Source organism: Muntiacus reevesi, chromosome 12 (assembly GCF_963930625.1).
Source record: "Muntiacus reevesi chromosome 12, mMunRee1.1, whole genome shotgun sequence".
NCBI lineage: Eukaryota > Metazoa > Chordata > Mammalia > Artiodactyla > Cervidae > Muntiacus > Muntiacus reevesi.
The window spans coordinates 64563685-64585244 of NC_089260.1; positions in this window are offsets into that span (position 1 = coordinate 64563685).

Genomic DNA, 21560 nt, shown 5'->3' on the forward strand with positions numbered 1-21560 from the left:
CCTCGACCTGGAACAGCTTTCCCCCAGGTAGCCATGTGACCCACTCCCTGACTACATCTATTTCTGCGATCAAATGTGGATCCTGAGACCCTTCCAGCACCTTATCCGAAACAATGTCCTCCCGACCGGCACACTTTCTCTCCCCAATCCTGCTGTATCTGTCCTTCGTGGCATTTAGCACTACATGACTCTTCAAATGTCACTGAATTCCTTTATTGTTGCTGGTAAGTCACTGTCATAATCAACTCTTTTGTGACCCCACAGACTGTAGCCCACTGGGCTCCCCTCCTCCAGGGAATCTTCCCACCCCAGGGACAGAACCTGTGTCTCTTACATCTCCTGCACTGGCAGGAGGGTTCTTCACCACTAGCACCACCTAGGAAGCTCGTCAAAGTTTGAATCCACTCATTTTAAACTGGTCATCCAATGGTGACCTCATGCTACACTAGGAGGACTGAGTTGGTATCACAGTTCCCATTCAAAAGATAGAGAAGCTCTGCTTCAGAGAAGTTAGAGGACTTGCCCAAGGTCACGCAGCCATTTAGCTGTTGGGCTGGAAGGGGACAGGTGGCTGAGGTTAGAACACAAAAATTTGGATTTGAATCTAGCAAATGTTTTCATTAGGCACAAAACAGGAAACTGATTCCAAGCACATCACCACCACCTGCCACAACACCTTCATGATCACAGAAGACGGTCATCATCCATCAGCGGTACACCTTCCGCCGGACCAGGACTGCCATTCCAGTCAGCCTGCATCAAGCGATAGATGTTTAAAGAGATTAATCTGCCTACCCGCCTTCTATTCTATGGCCTCTTTTGTCTTCTCCTGGTCACCTGTCCACAAGATGGAGATGACACATGGCTTAAGTTCTAGAAAGGGTCTTTAGGGATGACTTACTGAAAAGTTTTACCAGTTGCTTGGCACTATTTCACAATAGGTACAAGTATATTACTGTCATTGTGACATATTGCACTGGAACGAATTGTGTATTTTATACACACACACACGCAGAGTCATAAAATAGGATTATAAATTATGTGTAAGAACAGGAGTATATGCCTTAAAATATTTATTTCATTGCCATTACAGACACATCTCATATTTATACTTCATAGAAACTAGAAAGAATGAATCTAATCTTTGATACTAGAGGATTACATGTTTCAGAAGGTCCTAAATCTTTTGTGCCTGCAGTATCAGATTGAGGAAACTGGTCTTGATAACACATGTGTTTTATTTATTTGTTTTGCACAGGCCAAGACCAGAGAACTGTCTTCCTTTTAAGAAGTATTTCCAAGGAATCTGATTTATACCCAAGCAATAATTGTGATACATGATTCTTTTGCAAATAGGTAGTCATGCTAGAATTTCTTTATACCTGATTTCTCAGTAACCACCTGGGGTTCTAATTAAAATTCGCTCTTGGTATATGTAATAGCATCTGATAATGTTATCCTTACCTCATTATGTAATAATTACATCTATGGTTTTTGGTTTTAATTAGCTTCCACAGTTTTCTTACAAATGACGTGGGGCAAGCAACACAGTTCACTTTCTATGATATAAAAAGGCATAAGGGACATAAAAAGCATCCAGAGTTAATTAGGACACCATGAGTAAAATGTCAATGGCTTGAGATGGATAGACTGGGTTGTATTTTATGCATTCTGTTCTCTTATTCATCAGCTCCTATGACAGGGCTGTGCCCACGGCAGAGGAAACTTCATGGATATTTTCAAAGGCAGACACCTGCTTCAAGTGGTGCCACTGCCTGATCCTGACTTCATGGCCTTTAGTCCTGTTTCGTTTACTTCACATCAGAGCCTTGCACCCCACTCGCTGTGGAACTCTGGAAAGCTGGAGGGGTTGGCACACGGCGACAGGCAGTATCAGAGAAAGAACCAGAGGAACAGGACGTGGGGCTTAACCCAGGCCCCGCTGGCCCATCTGAGGGGGAGTAGGAGGATGGAGGACTGCTGTCATGTCTAACCTCATCTCACCCCTGGGACTGGGTCTGTGCAAGAGAAAGATTTAAAGTCATTTGCTTCAGATTTACAATGCCACATCACTTTATATGAAAAAGCTGGAGAGGCCAAATGACATCTGGGCTACAGTAATTTTATATTCAAAATAAAAATTCAGCAGGCATCTGTTGAGAACATGAGGCTCTGTGCCAGGGGATTGTTCTTGAGCTGAACATAATAATGCCTTAGTTGTAGATAATAACTATCTTGTTTCCTAACTAATTTGCTAATTCAGTTTTACCTCCTGGGCTTGAGACCTGTCACATCCCTGTTTAAGAACCTTCAGTGGTTCTTTTCTACTATCTAGGAGATCAATTCTAAATGCCTAGACTGGCATCAAGACTTCCAGTTAAGTCCCCCAAATATACATCTTGCTGGGCTCTCTAATGTTCCTCGTAAAGAACATTCCGTTCCAATATTTCTGGTGCCAAAGTCAAGCTTTATACATTTCTACTTCTGTGCCTTTCTCTCTCTCCCCTCTGCTCTCCACACCCTACCCATACAAACATAAAGCCTGAGCATTCACTTCGTACTCTATTCCTTCTACATAAGCCTGACAGATCCTGGTCTTTGTGCTGCAAGCCCCATGTGTCACTATCTGGAGTGGACGAAGACTCTGTGACTTCATACATGAAACACCTACTTAGGAGCAGTGGAGAGCTGAGTGCTAAATCATGGTTTTCTGAGTCAGAAAACCATCACCCCACTCTCCAGGTCTATACCTGGCTGCCTGCCTTCATGTGTAAGAAATATATAGGCCCACCTGCTGCAGTCTCACTCACCGTGATGACCCAGTTAGATGTTCCAAGACAGTTTACACAGCAAACAGTTCTGAGTACTGGCCAAGTGAGGAACCTCAGTGAGAACTTTATATGAACCATCTCACGGGGACCCTCACAGCACCTTGGGAGGTTAGGGTTAGGTAGGTTGGGGTTATGTATATCCTCGAGAAGATGGGTAATTCAGGCTCAGTGAGGTTAAATGACTCGTCAGAGGTCACATAGCTAGAATGGAACCTGGCAGGGCACATGTATTATTTCACATCCCTAGCAATTACTGGTGAGGGACCCTCTCCCCTGGTCATAGAAGACCATTCCTACAAGGGCACGGCTCTGGGAAAGTCTCCCAAAAGCTTGCATGGCTGCAGTTAGGCAGCGTCCTGCCAAATTTAGAGACTCAGAACAATTAGCAAGCTTGTGCATTCTCATTCCCAGCTTGGACTGTAGGGCTTAAAGTCAAATTTACTGGAAGAATGATGACCAACAGATGGTCTCATTCAGAATACCACTCTTTTCCTTACAGTCTGTCTTCCCAAGGAAGGAAAGGCTTAGGGATGACTGCAAGCATGATGTCCTTGCAGGCTTCCCACATCTGTCAGACTGAATGGCCATCTTCAACCTCACTTGCAGAGCTGTCTGTCACTTAGAAGAACAACAGTAACATTAAGTCATGTGATTATCACAAAGACATTGTGAGATAAGAGAGAACAGTGGTGTTATCGATTTTCAGTGTTCCCAACCATAGGTAAGGAAACAGAAGCTTTGAATGACAGAAATTATCCATGAGCTTGCAGACAAGAAGAAAGGGTATAGACAGAGCTCTGTTTCTTGATCAGATTAGCAGTGACATGACATTCCTTTTGTTCTCACTCACTGAGCTGTGTATTCTGCTTTGTGCAATTTTACATGCGTAGCACACTAGCAACAGAGAAAGGGTAAAGATGCGACAGAAGGACGTGATTTAACTGAGTCTCAGGGCCGTACGTGTCTCATAGACACACCTCACAATGTACGTGTTTCAGACACACACACATGTTGTTCTCTGTCGTCTTTGTCGGGGCTGTGTAGTGTTCCATTTTGTAGATTTACAGGACTTTACTTCACAGTATCTCCTAACTGAATTCGCTGCTAGTCTTTGGTGTTACTTTACGTACTACAAAACAATCTAAGTACACATTCATATGTGCATATGTATGGGTAAAATAAATTATTTAAAATATCAGTCCTTCAAAAGGACCCTGGGGTCTGGCCCCTCTCCTTCAGTCCAGGTCTCACAAACGGGGTGGAAAGCTCCTCCTCCCTTCTATAAAAATACTTTCTGTAGTGATAGCAGTCAGTGTTGTCTTTCCTCTTTTGATTCCAGGGAGGCCAGAATGCAAAGGCATGCATCTACTCTTCCCCACTGTGTCTTGATTTCTGAAGAATAAATGATGAAGGAATTCTTGTCGTTCAAAAAATAAAAATAAAATATTAGTCCTGGACCAAGCATTTGTACTAAATTTGATAGTTACTGTCAAACTGCCCTCCAAAAATCTGTATCCATTCTTGATAAAAATTCTTATTTCTTCATACCTCACCAATATGATGATAAGCAAACTGACAAACCAATCCAACCTTGACAAATTCCTCATTGGTGTTGGAATGTTCATTTCTTTAATTATACATGATGCTGAGCATTTTTCCATATGCTAATAAGCCAATTTTATTTCTTTCTTTATCAATCAGCTTATTCATGTTTCTTTTGACCAAATGATCTTTTACTGATTTATAATAGCTCTTTATGCGGAAGACTGGTTCGATCCTTGGGTCGGGAAGATCCCCTGGAGAAGGGAAAGGCTACCCACTCCAGTATTCTGGCCTGGAAAATTCCATGGACTGTATAGTCCATGGGTTACAAAGAGTCGGACACGACTGAGCAACTTCCACTTTCGCTTTATCTGTTGAGAAAAAGTCTTTTAAATGTCATTCATTACACTTTTTCTCCTGGACTGAAATGTTATATTTTTATGTAGCCAATTTTTTCAGTCTTTTCTCTTAGACCTTTTAGGTTTTATGATTGTTTAGGAGGAAATTCTCCATTCCAAGATTGCTTAAGGACATATTTTCTCTAATGCTGCATTCTTAAGGGGATTTGTCTAATAAGATTTTCCTCTCTCTGGGCAACTGAATGTTGTCAACAATATTCAGGTATGGTCCTAACCATTGAATCTCATACCTAAAGGGTTCTTTAATGTGAGCTTCTACAAAGACGATCAAAAGATCTAACTGAACAAGACTATTGCCACTATATAATACGGCAAATAGAAAGGGTTTACTGAACAAAGGACTAAATTTTTATATTGTACAACAGACTACAGATACTGTTTGGTGAGTTTCTGCTACCCAACCATCATTCCTCTTCATGAAGGAAATGAAAATAGTTAGCCAGACATAGTCTAAGCTCTCATCTAATTCCTCTTCCTTTGCCTTTTCTAAGTAATTTTTAAAATTGAGATATAATTGGCAAACAACATTGTGTAAGTTTAAGATACACAACAGGTTGATCTGATACATTTGCTTATGCAATGTGATTATCCCACTAATCATATTAGCTAACACCTCCCACACGTCACAAATGATCAGTTCTTAAATTCTGGTAATTTAATGTCATACCTTCCCGGTGATCTCATCTGAAACGCTTCTCCATTTGTCGAGATCTTTATTACTTTTGTGGGGTTGGCAGGTTGAGTCTCCGTTTCTGCTGAGCAAAAGGGTCAAAGTTCACTCAACATACAGAGGCTTTACCTCAAGGATTCCAAGGAAGCGTGCTTCCTTCAACAGAAGATGAAACATCTGTGCGGCTAGTAAGTGATTATCCCAAGACGTTTCCATTTGCTGTCACTTCTTTCACCACCTTGCCCTCTGCTGTCTCCGGTTTGGGGAAGAGAAAAAACAGGCTCTAGCCGTCATAAGACCAACCACTGCCATTGGAGCCGATACACAAACTACTAGCTCACTACTTCTTACACTGCTTACAGATGAGAAAACAGAGGCCCTCAGAGGGGTCTGCCCACCATGCAAGGCCAGAGAGACATACAGGTAGGAACTCAGTCTAGGTCAAACTGCAGACTGACCTCTTAAGCATCACACAAGATATCCACGTGAGAAATTAAAGGTACCACAGGACCTCAGTGGAGAGGCAAAGAAAGAAAACCTCTGCCTGAGGAGACCCACAAGAAGCAGGCCTTTGGGAAGGGCCTCCATAGCACCAGGTGGCCCCTCTCCCCGGGTGAGCACAGCAACAGTCCTTTACAGAGAATACCCCACACCGCGCACTGGAACAAGCAGGGCGCCCAGGCAGGGGCTCCCCTTTCCCTTGCTGGCTTGTTCTCTGATCGCTGCAGATGGCGGCGTGACTGGCTAACTTTTTGTCTAGACAGAACCGACTCCGCACAGCTCACGTAAGCCCTCAGGTGCTGCCAGGCCACCTCCACCTCCTCTCTTCCCTTCTCCTCACTATTCAGTATTCCCCGGGCTGCTGCCATGCTGTGGAAAGGAACACATCAAAGCCAGATGGAGTCGTCCTTTCTGGGTGCCCGTGTCCTTTCTCTCTTCTCCTTTTCCTGGAACATTAATATTAATAGCTTGTGTCTTTGCAGCTGCTTTCTTCTCCAACCTCGAGGGACCGGAACCTTTTCTTGGACTTTGTGACAGACGGATTAGGCCTCGTTTGGAGGCGGGGAGAGATGCACGGGGGCAGCACGGGCGCGGGTGCTGTCTCTGGTGTGATCCTGGGCCGCCCAGTGCAAGCACGTGATGTGGCTCCAGTGCCAGCCCAGTCCAGCCAAACATTCATGTAATATGCGTCCTTTCGGAGGAGGGGGAGAAAGAGATCTGCAAACAATCTAGCCAAAGGCCAGTGAGATCATCCCTGATCAATAACCAGTGGTTCTGCCACCAGACTCTGCACTAGCATCTCATCTCATATAATCATCATAATTCTACCAGCTTAATATAGGTGCCCCCTTTAATAGATGGGGAAACTCAGGCTCAGAGGGAGGCAGCCACTTGCCTACATGTCACACAGCTTGGGAGTTTGAAAGTTAAAACTCAAATCTCCTTCTAACTAATTTCCCATTTATTAAACCTTTGTCATCAACTGTTTGCTATCCTGGAGCCTCTATTCAGGCTGAACTCTCAGAAAAGAGAGACAAGAAGAAAGGCTGCTTTTGTGCCCGGTGGACCCCATAGCATCAGCACTTGAGAGCTGACAGTAGGACCAGACTCTGTGGGTCTGACTTCTCCCCTCTCTCGCCCACTCCAGTCAAATCTGACATGGTCTCCGAGGTTCATGGAAGCTCTGGAATGGAGACCTGTGAAGCTAGAAGGCGTTGGCCAGATCTGTGCTCACCAGTCCTCAGAGAATGGTCGATTCCCCCACCACACTTTCCCACGGTGACCTGGAGGGCAGCCGCACATCCTGAATAATAAGAGGAGATGTTCCAGGCTGACTGGGGTGAATCCCAAACTATCAGCGGCCACCTTGGCAAGGGGAAAGCTGACAGCGCTCCAAGTTCACATAACAAGATATGAAAGTGACAGAAGACACCACACCTCTTTAGTTTTAACTTTTAATGCATTCTCTGGACATTGGAAGTCTAAAATGGTCAAAATATCTGGAAATTTCATGATTTACAAGGCTTTGTGTGATATGGCTTCGGCAGGCTTTTACAGGCTCACTGTGAACAACTCTTTCTGACGCTCAGCTCTGATCAAGGCAGCCTCCTTTTGTTTCCTCAAATACATCAGATTCCTCCCTGACTGATGGCTTTCCAGGCTCAGGACTGCTCCCCCTGCCAAGTATTTGAGTGAGTGAAAGTCACTCAGTCGTGTTTGACTCTTTGCAACCCCATGGCCTATACAGTCCATGGAATTCTCCAGGCCAGAATACTGGAGTGGGTTGCCATTCCCCTTCTTCAGGGGATCTTCCCAACCCAGAGATTGAACCCAGGTCTCTTGCATTGCAGGCGATTCTTTACCAGCTGAGCCACAAGGGAAGCCCAAGAACACAGGACTCATCTCTACTTACCTTTTGGGTTGGAAACGGCAACCCACTCCAGTATTCTGTCCTGCAGAATTCTATGGACTGTGTGGGGTCTCAAAGAGTCAGACACTACTGAGCAACTTTCACGTTCACTACTTATCTTTTGAGCTTCTTTTTCCTGCCATGTCAGATTAGGTGAGCTCATCAGACTGGGCAGCCACGGGGCACTAATTTATACAGGCCGTTCAAATATCAACGGTGCATTTTCCTATGAAGGGCCAGATAGCAAATATTTTCAGCTCGATGGGTCATTTGGTTTCTGTTACATCTACTCAATCCTCCTACTGTAGTGTGAAAGCCAGTACAGATAATACATAAACGAATAGGTGTAGCTGTGGGTTCCAAAACAACCTTACTCACCAAAACAGGTGGCAGGCTGGATTTGACTGTGGGCCATGATTTGCAGACGTTTCCTCTAGGACATCACTGAAATATAGAACTTTGGAAGCAGTTAACTCAGGTTTACACAGTAAACTAACAAAACACACAAAGCAGCCTTAATTTCAGAAACGTTAATCATATGTTGAGTGTAAGCTGAAGCAAATATTTCTTGATGGGCTGAGCCCACCTGTGGTGCATATTTTTTAAGAGATGCAAGCTGAGACAGGGCACAGCCAAATAAATTACTCAATTTAAAAAAAAAGGTGGGGGGGTGCTTCCAAGTAGTGTGGTGGCTAAGACCTCTTGCTGTCAATACAGGAGACCTGGATTTAGACCCTGATCAGGGAATTGAACCCCACATGGCACAACTAAGAGTTGAAATGTCGCAACAAAGTTCACACAAGCCCCAGCTAAGACAGGGTGCTGCCAAATAAATAAATAAATGTTAAAAAAAATGCATATTATCAGCAGTCAGCTGATATCTGGACTCCCTATCCATGGAGTGAAATGAGAGCAAATTATTTTCATATCCACATATTCGATCATTTAACATGTTTCACAAGATGCTGTCTTGGGAAATTGCAAAAGAGAACTTAAGTGAGAATAAGAACTATGCAAATGTAGAAAACATTTTGCTGAAAGTATGCAAAACTACCAACTCTGCTTCAGTCAGTGGAAGTGAATGAATGGATGGAGCTATCTTGGTATGCGAGGTTAATTGATCTAGCCTACGTCTCTCGGAAGCCTGGCTGCAGGCAAGCCACGGGTTCCATGGCCGTGCCCTCCGTTTGCTCCACCCACCTCTCTCAGGCAAGCCAACCTACGGGCTCTGCTGCCATCAGTCTTATGTGTGGATACACAGACTTCCCACCAGCTTCCAGTGTCTGCTGGAGCCTAGCAAGAGGCAGACAGAGGAAGCTTTCTTTGTTCTGCAGCCCTTATTGGGACACTTACTACGGGTCGGGGGACACAGGTGAATGAAACACTGAGTCTATCGATAAGGATCTCCCTGATCAGGTAAGGAGGCAGGTGATACTCACACATGGAATGCAATTCAAAGGAATCAAAATGACATGCAGCACTGAGGAACGCACCCACATAGGAGCACCACCTACGCCGTGGAGCCCTGATCCCTGTGCATCCTTGTAGTCAGCTTGCAGCCGGAGCCTTGGGCTGTCTGGACCTAGGCAGAGGTTACATAGGGCACTGGTGCTGTTACTGTTGAGTCACTAAGTCATGTCTGATTCTTTTGCTACCCTGTGGACAGTAGCCCACCAGGCTCCGCTGTCCATTGGACTTCCCAGGCAAAATACTGGCGTGGGTTGCTATTTCCTTCTCCAGGGAATCTTTCCCACCCAGGGGCCAAACTCAAACCTGCATCGCCTTCTTGGCAGGCAGATTCTTTACCACGGAGCAACATGGGAAGCCAATACCGGGGCACTGGAAGACATCAAGGGCTAAGAGTAAGGGCGCTGTTGGAGAACATGGGTGACCAGAGCAAAAGGACAAAGTGTTTAGATTTTGCATGAGTTCAGGTTCCCCCAGACTCTCCCACAAATGCTCATTACATCAGTTGGTTGGTTAATTGAGTTATAGCTCTTTACCGGCCCATGGGTTATAGATGGGGCGGCATTGCCAGGAACAGAATGCTTTTCTTCAATTCTTGCCTCTTTTCCACCTCCCTTACTAATTAGCATGATTTCCAACCACCCACCCCCCACCACCAAATATCTCACTCAGTTACAGCGAGATAATTGCTGAGAGTCCTTAGCAATGTCATACGAGGGCTCCATAGTTGTAGCAAGAACTAAAATGAGAAAGCCGTTAGGTTGTGTGAGATGCTTGGGAGCAGACTGTAACCTTCCCAGCTATGGTACAAGAAGAAATGGTGCATCCAGAATGCAGATGTTAGGACTGGGTCACCAGCCTAAACAAAGATAGAAGACAGATATGTACTCCTCTGACCTGGTGGATCTGTCACTCTGAAAAAGTTGCTAGTGACAGATCTGAGATCATCTCACAAAGCACATTGATAAATCCATGCCTGTCTACCACATTAATATGTATTCTCACTCACATACATATCCTGAAAAGCTCTTTAGTAAAATGGACATGGAACAATGGACTGGTTCCAAATTGGAAAAGGAGTACTTCAAGACTGTATATTGTCACCCTGCTTATTTAATTCAATGCAAAATATGTCATGTAAAATGCTGGGCTGGATGAAGCACAAGCTGGAATCAAGATTGCTGGGAGAAATATCAATAACCTCAGATATGCAGATGACACCACCTATATGGCAGTACATGAAGAGGAACTAAAGAGCATCTTGATTAAAGTGAAAGAGAAGAGTGAAAAAGCTGGCTAAAAACACAACATTCAAAAAACTAAGATGATGGCATCTGGTTCCATCACTTCATGGCAAATAGATGGGGAAACAATGGAAACAGTGGCAGACTTTATTTTTGGGGCTCCAAAATCACTGCAGATGTTAACTGCAGCCATGAAATGAAAAGATGCTCGCTCCTTGGAAGAAAAGCTATGACCAACCTAGACAGCATATTAAAAAGCAGAGACATTACTTTACCAGCAAAGGTCCATCTAGTCAAACATACGGTCTTTCCAGTAGTCTTGTATGGATGTGAGACTTGGACCATAAAGAAAGCTGAGTGCTGAAGAATTGATGCTTTTGAACTGTGGTGTTGGAGAAGACTCTTGAGAGTCCCTTGGACTGCAAGGAGATTGAACCAGGCAATCAATCCTAAAGGAAATCAATCCTGAATATTCATTGGAAGGACTGATGATGAAGCTGACGCTCTAATACTTTGACCACCTGATACAAGGAGCTGATTTACTAGATGCTGGGAAAGATTGAAGGCAGAAGGAGACGGGGATGACAGAGGATGAGATGGTTGGATGGCATCACTGACTCAGTGGACTTGAGTTTGAGCAAGCTCCGGGAGTTGGTGATGGACAGGGAGGCCTGCAGTGCTGCAGTCCATGGGGATGCAAAGAGTCAGACACGACTGAGCAACTGAACTGAATTGAACTACTAAAATGGAATGATTTTTTTCTAAGTCAGTTTCTTCTGACCGCCAATAAATAAGTTTGTAAGCATACCAAATTATTAGCTTGTGTGGGGCAACTATACTTTTGAGTCCCTCTGATACATTTTCTCATTGCTTCTTATACTTCTTTTTCATAGAACTTTTCAAACTTTCAATTAATTAATGTTTTGCTAACTCTTTTCTTCATTGCCTCTCTCTTCTGATTGTGTACCACATGAAGATAGGGGACATGTTGGTTATATTGTTTAGCTTTCTTCAACATTCATCTGCCGAGGGGTTTTCCTAATGACTCAGTGGTAAAGAATCTACCTGCTCAATGCAGGAGATATGGGTGCGACCCTGGTCCAGAAAGATCCCACATGCTGTGGAGCAACTAAGCTTCTGTGCTATTGAGCCTGTGCTCTAGGGCCCACATGCGGCAACCACTGAAACTGCGTTCCACAGCTGCTGAATCCTGCGCGCCCTAGACCCCACGCTCTGCAGCAAGAAAAGTCATCTCAATGAGAAGTACACGCACCGCAGCTAAAGAGTAGCCCTCACCAGCCACAACTAGAGAAAAACCCGAACGGTAAAAAGGACTCAGCACAGCCAAAAACTAACTAAATAAATAATAAAAAATCCATCTGCCGAATGAACAGAGGAATGTAATGGTCGCTCCATGGGCTTCTTTATCACACCTTTCATGGGAAAGCCTCCATTTGGAATGATAGTCTCTGGCTTTAGACAAAAACCTGTCAGTATCAGATGCTCCATCTAGAAAGTTCCCTCCCTGACATGGGGTGGAAACATCTCCACCAATCCTTGTGGTGGGAAAACAGGATGAGAGGACAGAAAGAAAAGGCTGGTTGAGAGGGAAGACACTTGCCCACTTGCAAATCCAATTATTAATATTCTATGCAAAATAAGAAACCTGTTTTATATTCTACGGCAAATAGGAAACCCAGCACAATAACAAACAACGTTCTGCTGGACATTTCCAGTCATCCAGACTCTAATTCTGCTGTTTGAAAAACTGTTTGAGTCCTGGGGTCAGACAGCCAGGCTGAGCTACAATTTGCAGGGACAACACATTTCTGAGATCACTCCAGGAGACCTAATGGGGAAACTCAAATGAGGCCACCTGATTTATTACATGTCGAAAGGAGCGTCGCCCCTCTTCCCCGGATGCAATCTATTCTCCTAACCTTACAGCACGGGAAATGGAATTTTTCAATGGACCTTTTGTCCTTCAAAAGTTATCGTCTTTACCAAGCCACCAAGGTTTTCATTGAAAATGGATTTAGATAATTTGGAGTTTGGTGTGTCAGATTTTGATTTTTTATTTTTTTTTAAATTTTCTTTTTCTGTTCAGGAAGAGACCCATTCTGGTATAGTCATGCCCCATTGAACAGAGCCAAACCTGGATATAATTATTTCCTCTGAGATGAAAGCAGCCTAATATGGAAGAAGCTATTGAAATTGAAATCTCAGAAAACTACCAACCCAAGGCAGGGATATTTTTATAAATGATGCATTCTCCCAAGAGGCAGGTTATTAAAATTTCAATTATATATGTGTGTGTGTATATGTGTGTGTGTGTGTGAGTATATATATGTATGTATATTTTTTTCACATACATATGTTCACACATATATGCTTAAGTGCATATAAATACATAGTTTTACATATATGCATATACATATGTAGTCTTTAGGATGAAGATATACAGTAATTAGCATAGATAGCAGAATCACTTACATCTAATTAGAATTGAAAAAGAAGTCATCTTTATAAACTGTCACATATTTAATTAAGAAAAATTAGCATTTGAATGCATGGCTACCAGTTGGTAATGAGGTGAAGAAGAGCAAGTTTCAAGAAAACTGGGACGAGTTCTAAATGTACACTCTGCACCACACTCAAATAATCACAAACAGACCCTCTAACTGGAGCAGCCATGTACTAAGTTAAAACCCTTGCTCCGTCAGGTTTCTCTTCTTATTATAGAACCATTGGAAGGACTTCCCTGGCGGTACAGTGGATAAGGATACGCCTGCCAATGCAGGAGACATGGGTTCGATCCCTGGGCAGGGAAGATTCCAGATGCCTTAGAGCAACTAAGCCCACACCCCACAACCACTGAGCCCAGGTTTTAGAGCCCGCACCCTGCAACTACTGGGTCCACATGTTGCTACAACTGGAGCCTGTGCCCCTAGAACCTGTGGTCTACAGCGAGAGAATCCACCGCAATGAGAAGGCCAGGCACCACAATTGGATTCTAGCCCCTACTCGCCACAAATAGAGAAAGCCTGCAGGCAGCAACAGAGACCCAACACAACCAAAATTAAATAAATAAGTTACTGGAAAAAAAAAAATCACTGGGAGCACATCCAGACACACACCCTGGCTTTAAGAGGTTTCTGTTCTTTAGAAGCAAGCACAGTGATGGCGTGTGGGCGTGCTGTCCCCTGCTTCCTCTCTAGATACTAAGGGAGACCTCTAAGATGTTTAAGGTCTGTGAAGCTCATACAAAAGCTTCTCGTTCCACTTGTCTCTCACCAGATAGGATCTCCAGGAAACAACAGACCGCTCCTGCCAGCAGCCTGGCTTGGCCGGTCCCTGGTTGTTCCTGTTGCATGTTTATCCTTTTTGGTTTGTTTGTTTGAGCCCTGATTTGACTTTTACAGAAAATCCACCAAGACAGTTATCTTAGTCCATTCAGACTGCCGTAACAGAATTCCACAGGCTGGGTGGGTTAGAAACAACAGAAATTTGTCAGAGCTCCAGAGGTTGGGAAGTCCAAGATCAAGTAGCCAGCAGATCTGGTGGGAGCCTTCTTACCACAGCCTCACATGGCAGAAGGGATGAGAGATCTCTCTGGGGTTCCTCTAAAAGAGGCACTATCCCCACTCACGAGGGCCCCACCTCCATCTCCAAAACCATCATACTATGGGTAAGGTTTCAACATGCATTAGGCGGGGACACAGACATGCCATCTGTAGCTGCTGTTATTCAGTCGCTAAGTCTCGCCTGACTCTTTGTGACCCCATGGACTGTAGCCCACCAGGCCCCTCTGTCCATGCGATTTCCCCGACGAGAATACCGGAGTGGGTTGTCATTTCCTCCTTCAGGGGATCTTCCCAGGCATTGAACCTGCGTCTCCAGCATTGGCAGGCAGATTCTTTACCACTGAGCCACCTGGGAAATCCGGGGACTCTATAACACTTGTACTTTGTGCTCTGTGCTGTAAAATTCCTGGCTTAGAGAATGCTAGAGATTGCCACAGTGAGTGAAATAAGTCAGAGGAGGACTACTGTGTGACATTCCTTGTATGTGGAATCTTAAAAAAAATATGACACGAATGAACTTACAAAACAGAAAGAGACTCACAGACTTAGAGAATGAACTTATGGCTGCTAGGGGGAAGGTAGACAAGGGGGAAAGATAGTGAGGGACAGGTACACACTGCTGTATTTAAAATGGATAACCGACAGGGACCTACTGTATAACACACAGAACTCTGCTCTGTGTGATGTGGCAGCCTGGATGTGAGGGAAGTTCGGGAGAGAATGGATACTTGCACATGTATGGCTGAGTCCTTCACCTGAAACTGTCACAACATTGTTAATCGGCTATAGTGCTGGTGGTTGAGTGGCTAAGTCATATCCAACTCTTTGCAACAACCCCGTGGACTGTAGCCTGCCAGACTCTTCTGTCCACGGGATTTCCCAGGCAACACCACTGAATAGGTTGCCATTTCCTTCTCCAGGGGATCTTCCCAGCCAAGGAACTGAACCTGCATCTCCTCTATTGGCAGGCAGTTTCTTTACCACTCAGCCATCAGGGAAGCCTTTTATATACAAGGCTATATAAAAAATCCTGGTGGAAGGATGGGGTGGAGAAGCTGTCCTGTTACAAAGAAACAGGAATCGCATCTCATTTGTCTTAAGAAACTAAACCTAGCACTGTACCTAGAACCAACTAACTGTCTGCATGTTCTACTGGCCCCTAACTTATTATGCTCTGATTTCTGTGCTTTTGTATAAGCTATTCCTTAGATGTTGAGCTCTCATTATTCTCTGCCTGTTTTCACCTGATTATGCCCGATTCATCTTTCAGACATGCAATTACATGTGACCACCTCCAGGAAGCCCTCACTGGAAATCCCTTATACACATACCACCATATTGTCCATAAGTACCTTTGTCACAGAGCCCTCCATCCTAGAATTTAACACACGAGTTCAATCTCCTATCATCTGCCACTAGATTGAACATTCCATGAGGATATAAATCCTGTCTTATCCAATAACAAATAACCACAGTACTTCAATGCTATCATTTGCTCAAAAAATACCATTGAAGGAACGAATCAACTAATGACTTGAAAAATGAGTAGATGAAATCTCATTCTTCTATATTGTTTCGAGATGGTTTACTCCAGTGCTTTAACTCCTTAAGTGCCTTACAAGAGAGGAAGGAATCTACTTCCTTTATTCACCCTCGTGTTTAATTCAGAGTCATCATCCAATTCACCTTCAAATATCCTTCTCTCTGGCCAAAACTTGAATTTAGCATTTTTGTTTTATTTCTAAGTTGTTAAAGCTCCTCTTGTTTAGTAGAAGACATTTTCAGAGCTCTCCACTCTAAAGCTTATAAATTCCTTACACATTCACACCCACACACACACACATATACATACATATAGATATTTAAGAACTTTATTTTCTACACTTAAAATGGAAGATACGGTCATGACTGCTTCTAGACAGCCTACTGGTTCTGACACTCTGATTTTACGATCCTATAGTTGCTTCATTATCATCTCTTCAACAGTGCTTTTTTTTGTTTTCCCCTCCCTTAAATTCCTGAACTTCTGACCAGCTTAACTGTTCCTACTTAAGGAGGATTAATCTTGTCTGGAAGAAGGTGATAGGTCATTCCTCCCTTGGGATGGGCAGAAAACGTTTCTGTCGTCAGCAAGACTGGCTGAAATCCCACCGTTCACTGATTCAGGTTTTGACACTCCTGTGCCAAGGGCTATGCCAGGTGTTTTCCCAGAGGTGAGTCCGTGGGCGCTAAGGAGCCTCTTCTCTTCCTCTCACAGGTCTCTTGCCAGTGATGTAATCTCTGAATAAAACATGAGGTAACCTGCTCTCTGCTTAGGGAATTTGCTTTATACTTTGACTCCTGCTTTCTTGGGGGAAGTTTCCTGTGACCCTTAAACTGAAGCATCCACCCCTGCTATCTGTCCCCACATCATCCTGTGCGCCCCGCCCTGTATAACCCTCCTCACACCTGTCGTAACTACCCGCTTACTGTTTATCCTTCCCAACAGAGAACAGGCTTCACTGAGAGCAAGGTTTGTGACTCTTACCTAACCTCTGCTTCCCAGTACTCGGAACAGTATTCAAATGCTTTGTCAACAGGCACGTAATAAATAATTTGTTCAATACATGAAAGAAAACTCTCTGGTCTGGTTGAGACTGAACTGGGAGCTAAAATCCACAGTCAACATTGGATTATTCAATTCTCAGGCTAAGCGCGTGCTTAAGCACATAGTAGGGCTGGGGGAGAGGAGACAGATAAAAGCATAGAACTCCTCAGACAAACTTATTCAGAGATTTCAAATCAAACTATTCCATAAGTAGCTATTTTAACATTAGGATCCATAAGCATTTTGTTACTTCTAAAAAAGTAAAATCCATAACCATTTTCTTTCTAGAGTAAGAAGGCCATCATTACATTTCTTGTTGTTTAGTCATGAAGTCATGTCTGACTCTTTTGCAGCCCCTTAGACCTTGGCCCACCAGGCTCCTCTGTCTATGGGATTTCCCAGGCAAGAACACTGGAGTGGGTTGCCATTTTCTTCTCCAGGGGATCTTTCCGATCCAGGGATGGAACCCATGTCTCCTGCATTGGCAGGCAGATTCTTTACCTTTGACCCACCAGGGAAGCCCCATCATTACATTTATTAAAATTAAATATTGCTATTGTTCAGTTGCTAAGCCATGTCTGACTCTTTGTGACCCCATGGACTACAGCACGCCAGGCCTCCCTGTCCCTCACCATCTCCCTGAGTTCATCCAAGTTCATGTCCATTGAATAGGTGATGCCATCCAACCATCTCATCCTTGGCTGCCCTCTTCTCCTTTTGTTTTTCCCAGCATCAGAGTCTTTTCAAATGAGTCAGTTCTTTGCATCAGGTGGCCACAAAGTATTAGAGCTGAATGAATGGTCTCTAAAGTCTAGGTTGAACTTATAACTCAAAGCTCTTAAGCTATCCTTATCTAATCTTCTATTTATAGTCTTGCTACAACTTCCCAACTAAACAACTTTCCGGTAACAGGCTAAATGTTTGAGGTGAAAAAGAGAAACCAGCAGTTGTGTGCCTGATGAACATATGGAGAAAGGAGGAAACTGGATCTGGACTTGGCTAGCTCTGGCCGAGTACTGAGGCTGCTGGAGTGTTGGGTAAGGCGTTACTGAGAAAATGTTCCAGTAAACCTCATTTTTTATTTCGTATGTGCAAACCTCATCTGTTATTTCATATGTGTAAACCTGAGTGCATTTAGCAGTTCCCAACTTTCAAATGTGTTCACTTTCAAAAGCACATTTGTCAGATTCTCTTAAGAATTTGAAATCTTTTTCCCATAGAAACAATATTGTGTTTGTAAGTTTTCCAGGCTAACTCACCAAAACCTATTTATTTCATAATTTAACTGAGATACATGTTCAACTTCAAAAATAGAAAACAATGCTGCAAAGGCATTGATTTTTTTTTTAAATGCCACAAACCATGTCTAAACATGGAGGGTAGAGCAAAAATACATTTAAAAGTCATGGTAAGTTTTCAGGCCTCAGTTTGGTTAAGATACAAAATTTAAAATAAAGAAAATGAATAGGACCTCAGTTTTACGCTGCCAATTAGTATCTGAAAAAGCAGCATGGAATGCACGACTTCCTGCTTCCTAACATCCAGTATCTCCTTCTTCCTTTAGAAAGGAAAGTAACACTCAATCTGTAGCCGAATACAGAGCCAACCAGAGTAAAAAACATATTTCACAGCCACCTGGGCTCCTAGGTATGACCATATAATTAATTCCACCAGAAGAGTGGACCTGGAAGTGATGCTATAACTTCCGAGTTATGTTCTTAAAGTCCCTGACCTTCCTCAACTGACTGGAACACAGAGACACTGGGGGGTCATCCTAGACAGTACAGTTGAAGGTGGTACCCTGGGAAATGATGAAGCACAGGACAGGCTTCTTAGACAATCTTATGGAGCAAGGCCTCTGCATCAATTCTGAACCATCTACTTAGTGATTGCTATGTTAGAGACAAATACATTTTTAACTTGTTTAATCACAAAAAGATTCAAAATAAACGATTTAGAAATTTGTCTCTTTAGAAGATTGGGGCGTCCCTGTGGTGCTAGTGGTAAAGAACCCACCTGCCAATGCAGGAGACATAAGAGATGCAGATTCGATCCCTGGATCGGGAAGATCCCTGGAGAAGGGCATGGCAACCCACTCCAGTATTCTTGCCTAGAGAATCTCATGGACAGAGGAGCCTGGCAGATTATAGTCCATAGAGTTGCAAAGAGTCAGACACAACTGAAGCGACTGAATATACACATATAAAGATTTTATATATACGTATACAACCAGTGTAAACAAATGATGATGATATAGTGACGAATCTTAGGGGGTTCTGAAGGAAATAACTCTAGAACTACCAGAATGTGGCTGGTACAAAAAAATTTTGTTCAAAACTCAAAATTTTTGTCTTTGAAAAAAAAAATACTATGTTTTAACTTCAGGAATATATGCCAAAATATGTCAAGGAGATATTTTCTCTGGACCATATCCTATAGATGAAACCAAAATTTTTATTACAACTTCCCTCTTTCCTTCCTTCTTACTTCTTTCTTCTTCCTTTTTTCCTACATCCCTTCTTTCCTTCATTATTTGAACCCCAAGACATAAGCTGAATGTATAGCTGTAAAGCTTAATAATGTACAGTATTCTTCAAGGAAGTTACAGATTCATAGGAGAGACAGAAAAAGAAAGCACTAAGAGACATGCTCTGTGAAAAATGCTATAATGCAGTTATTTCCAAAACTCTGGGGGAGCCAGAAAAAAAAAATGCCTTTTGGAAATTTTTGGAACCCTTGGCTGAAACTGAGAAAAGAGGTTTTTGAAGAGTCACAGTTAAAGAGTATGGGTTTCCTTTTGAGTTGATGAAAATGTCCTAGAATTGATTGTGGTAACGGTTGCCCAACTCTGGGAATATACTAACAGCCATTGAATTGTACAGAGGATGAGATGGTTGGATGGCATTATTGACTCAATGGACATGAGTCTGAGCAAGCTCCAGGAGATAGTGAAAAACAGAGAAGTCTGGCAAGCTGCAGTCCATGGGGTTGCGAAGAGATGGACATGGCCAAACAACTGAACAACAATTAAACCGTACATTTTAGATGAGTGAATTGTATGGTATGTAAGAGTTCTCAAAAAACTGTCACCAAAAAAAAAAAAAAATTACTGGGAAAAGATTCAAAGCTTCATTGGAAAGAACTTTTGTTGGCTTGCCTTTTCCAAAATGACTGGATACATTGCACATAAATTCATCAGTACATATATGTGAGTGAGCGAGTGAGTGATTGCTCAGTCGTGTCTGACTCTTTGCGACCCCATGAACTGTACCCACCGGGCTCCTCTGTCTATTGAATTCTCCAGGCAAGAATACTGGAGTGGGTTGCCATTTCCTTCTCCACAATACATATATGATTATGTCAAAATAAGGTTAAAATGACTTTTATTGTAGATCCAAATTTGCCTGATGATGAGTCAGAGACTCAGGCACCTTTCATAGAGATTCTGATTCAAAATACTATGCTTAATGTATTTAATAGAAAATATAGGACAGAGCACAAGGATGGTTCCAGTTCTTCACCCTTTCTTGACTCTTTGCCATGGAGTATCAGTGAGCACTACAGAATTAAAGCTTGAAAAGTCTTTAGAGTTATTCTTGCACTTGTGACACTGTCATGAGGAAAATGTGTCCTATCTAAATTGCTGACCCAGGAGAAGGATGAGAGGCTTGTGAACCTGCTGGGATCAGCTCAGCATAGATGACTCCCAAGTGACCACAGACTCTCGTGTCAGCCCAGCTGGGACAGGAGACCAGATACCCTATGAGCCAAGCTCAGTCTAGATCAGCTGACCCCCACCCAACTGACAGAAGGCAGGTAAGTTCAATACGTTCCCCTGGTAAGGTGGTTGTTACACAACAAAATTATGGCCATAGTACTGATATGAGGTCAAAGAGCCTTACGGTCAGGCAAGGTGAGGACATTTTTCTTGTCCTTACTACCACTCTCCTTTTCCTCTCTTAAATGCCAAAAACTGCTCCTGACATTCCAAGTACAACCTTGTCACTCCTGGGAGGCTCACTGCTTAAAGTGCTACATGTACAGTTGCTTTAAACTCTGAGGCTGGAGGAACAGAGATAAATCAAAGTCTTCCTGTCGTAGACAGAGAAACTTTAAGTCAATCTCTCTCATTACCAAGCTGTTATCCTTGGCTTTTTGCTGCTAGTTAACATCCACATTTCAAAGCCTCGACTCCTATGTGCCATAGAACAAAATCAATAGCATTGATCCCAGGAAACAATAGAGGCCTTTGCACACAAACTCAGTTTTCCTTCTAAAACCCATGCTTCCTTTTCAAGTTCATGTGACTTATTGACGCAATGTGAACCATGTGCTCAAGATGAAGCAGAGGGAGGTAGTTGCTGAGCCATGCTGGAAATCTTCCCTTGTGTGTGTCTTTATCTGTGCCCCCAGTCCAGGGTTTTTGTCCGTAAGTACTAACATGGACTTTATAGTTAGTACTGCTGTTCAGGTTCTCCCAGGACTAATACAAGTTAGGATTTATCTTTTGCAGTAATCACAGAATTGCAAATATTTGATTGCTTTTTTGTAATTGTCTGTGTTATTAGACTGCCTGTGAATTCTCAGTGTTAGGTTTTCAGTGTTTGTCACAATGTCAAACACATGCTCAGCAGATGCTTGTTATGTGTCTGAAGTCAAAAATCTTTATAGACAGAATTTATATTTTAGACTCAGGATTAGATATTCTCTGCTGCTGCTGCTACTAAGTCGCTTCAGTCGTGTCCAACTCTGTGCGAACCCATAGATGGCAGCCCACCAGGCTCCCCCACCCCTGGGATTCTCCAG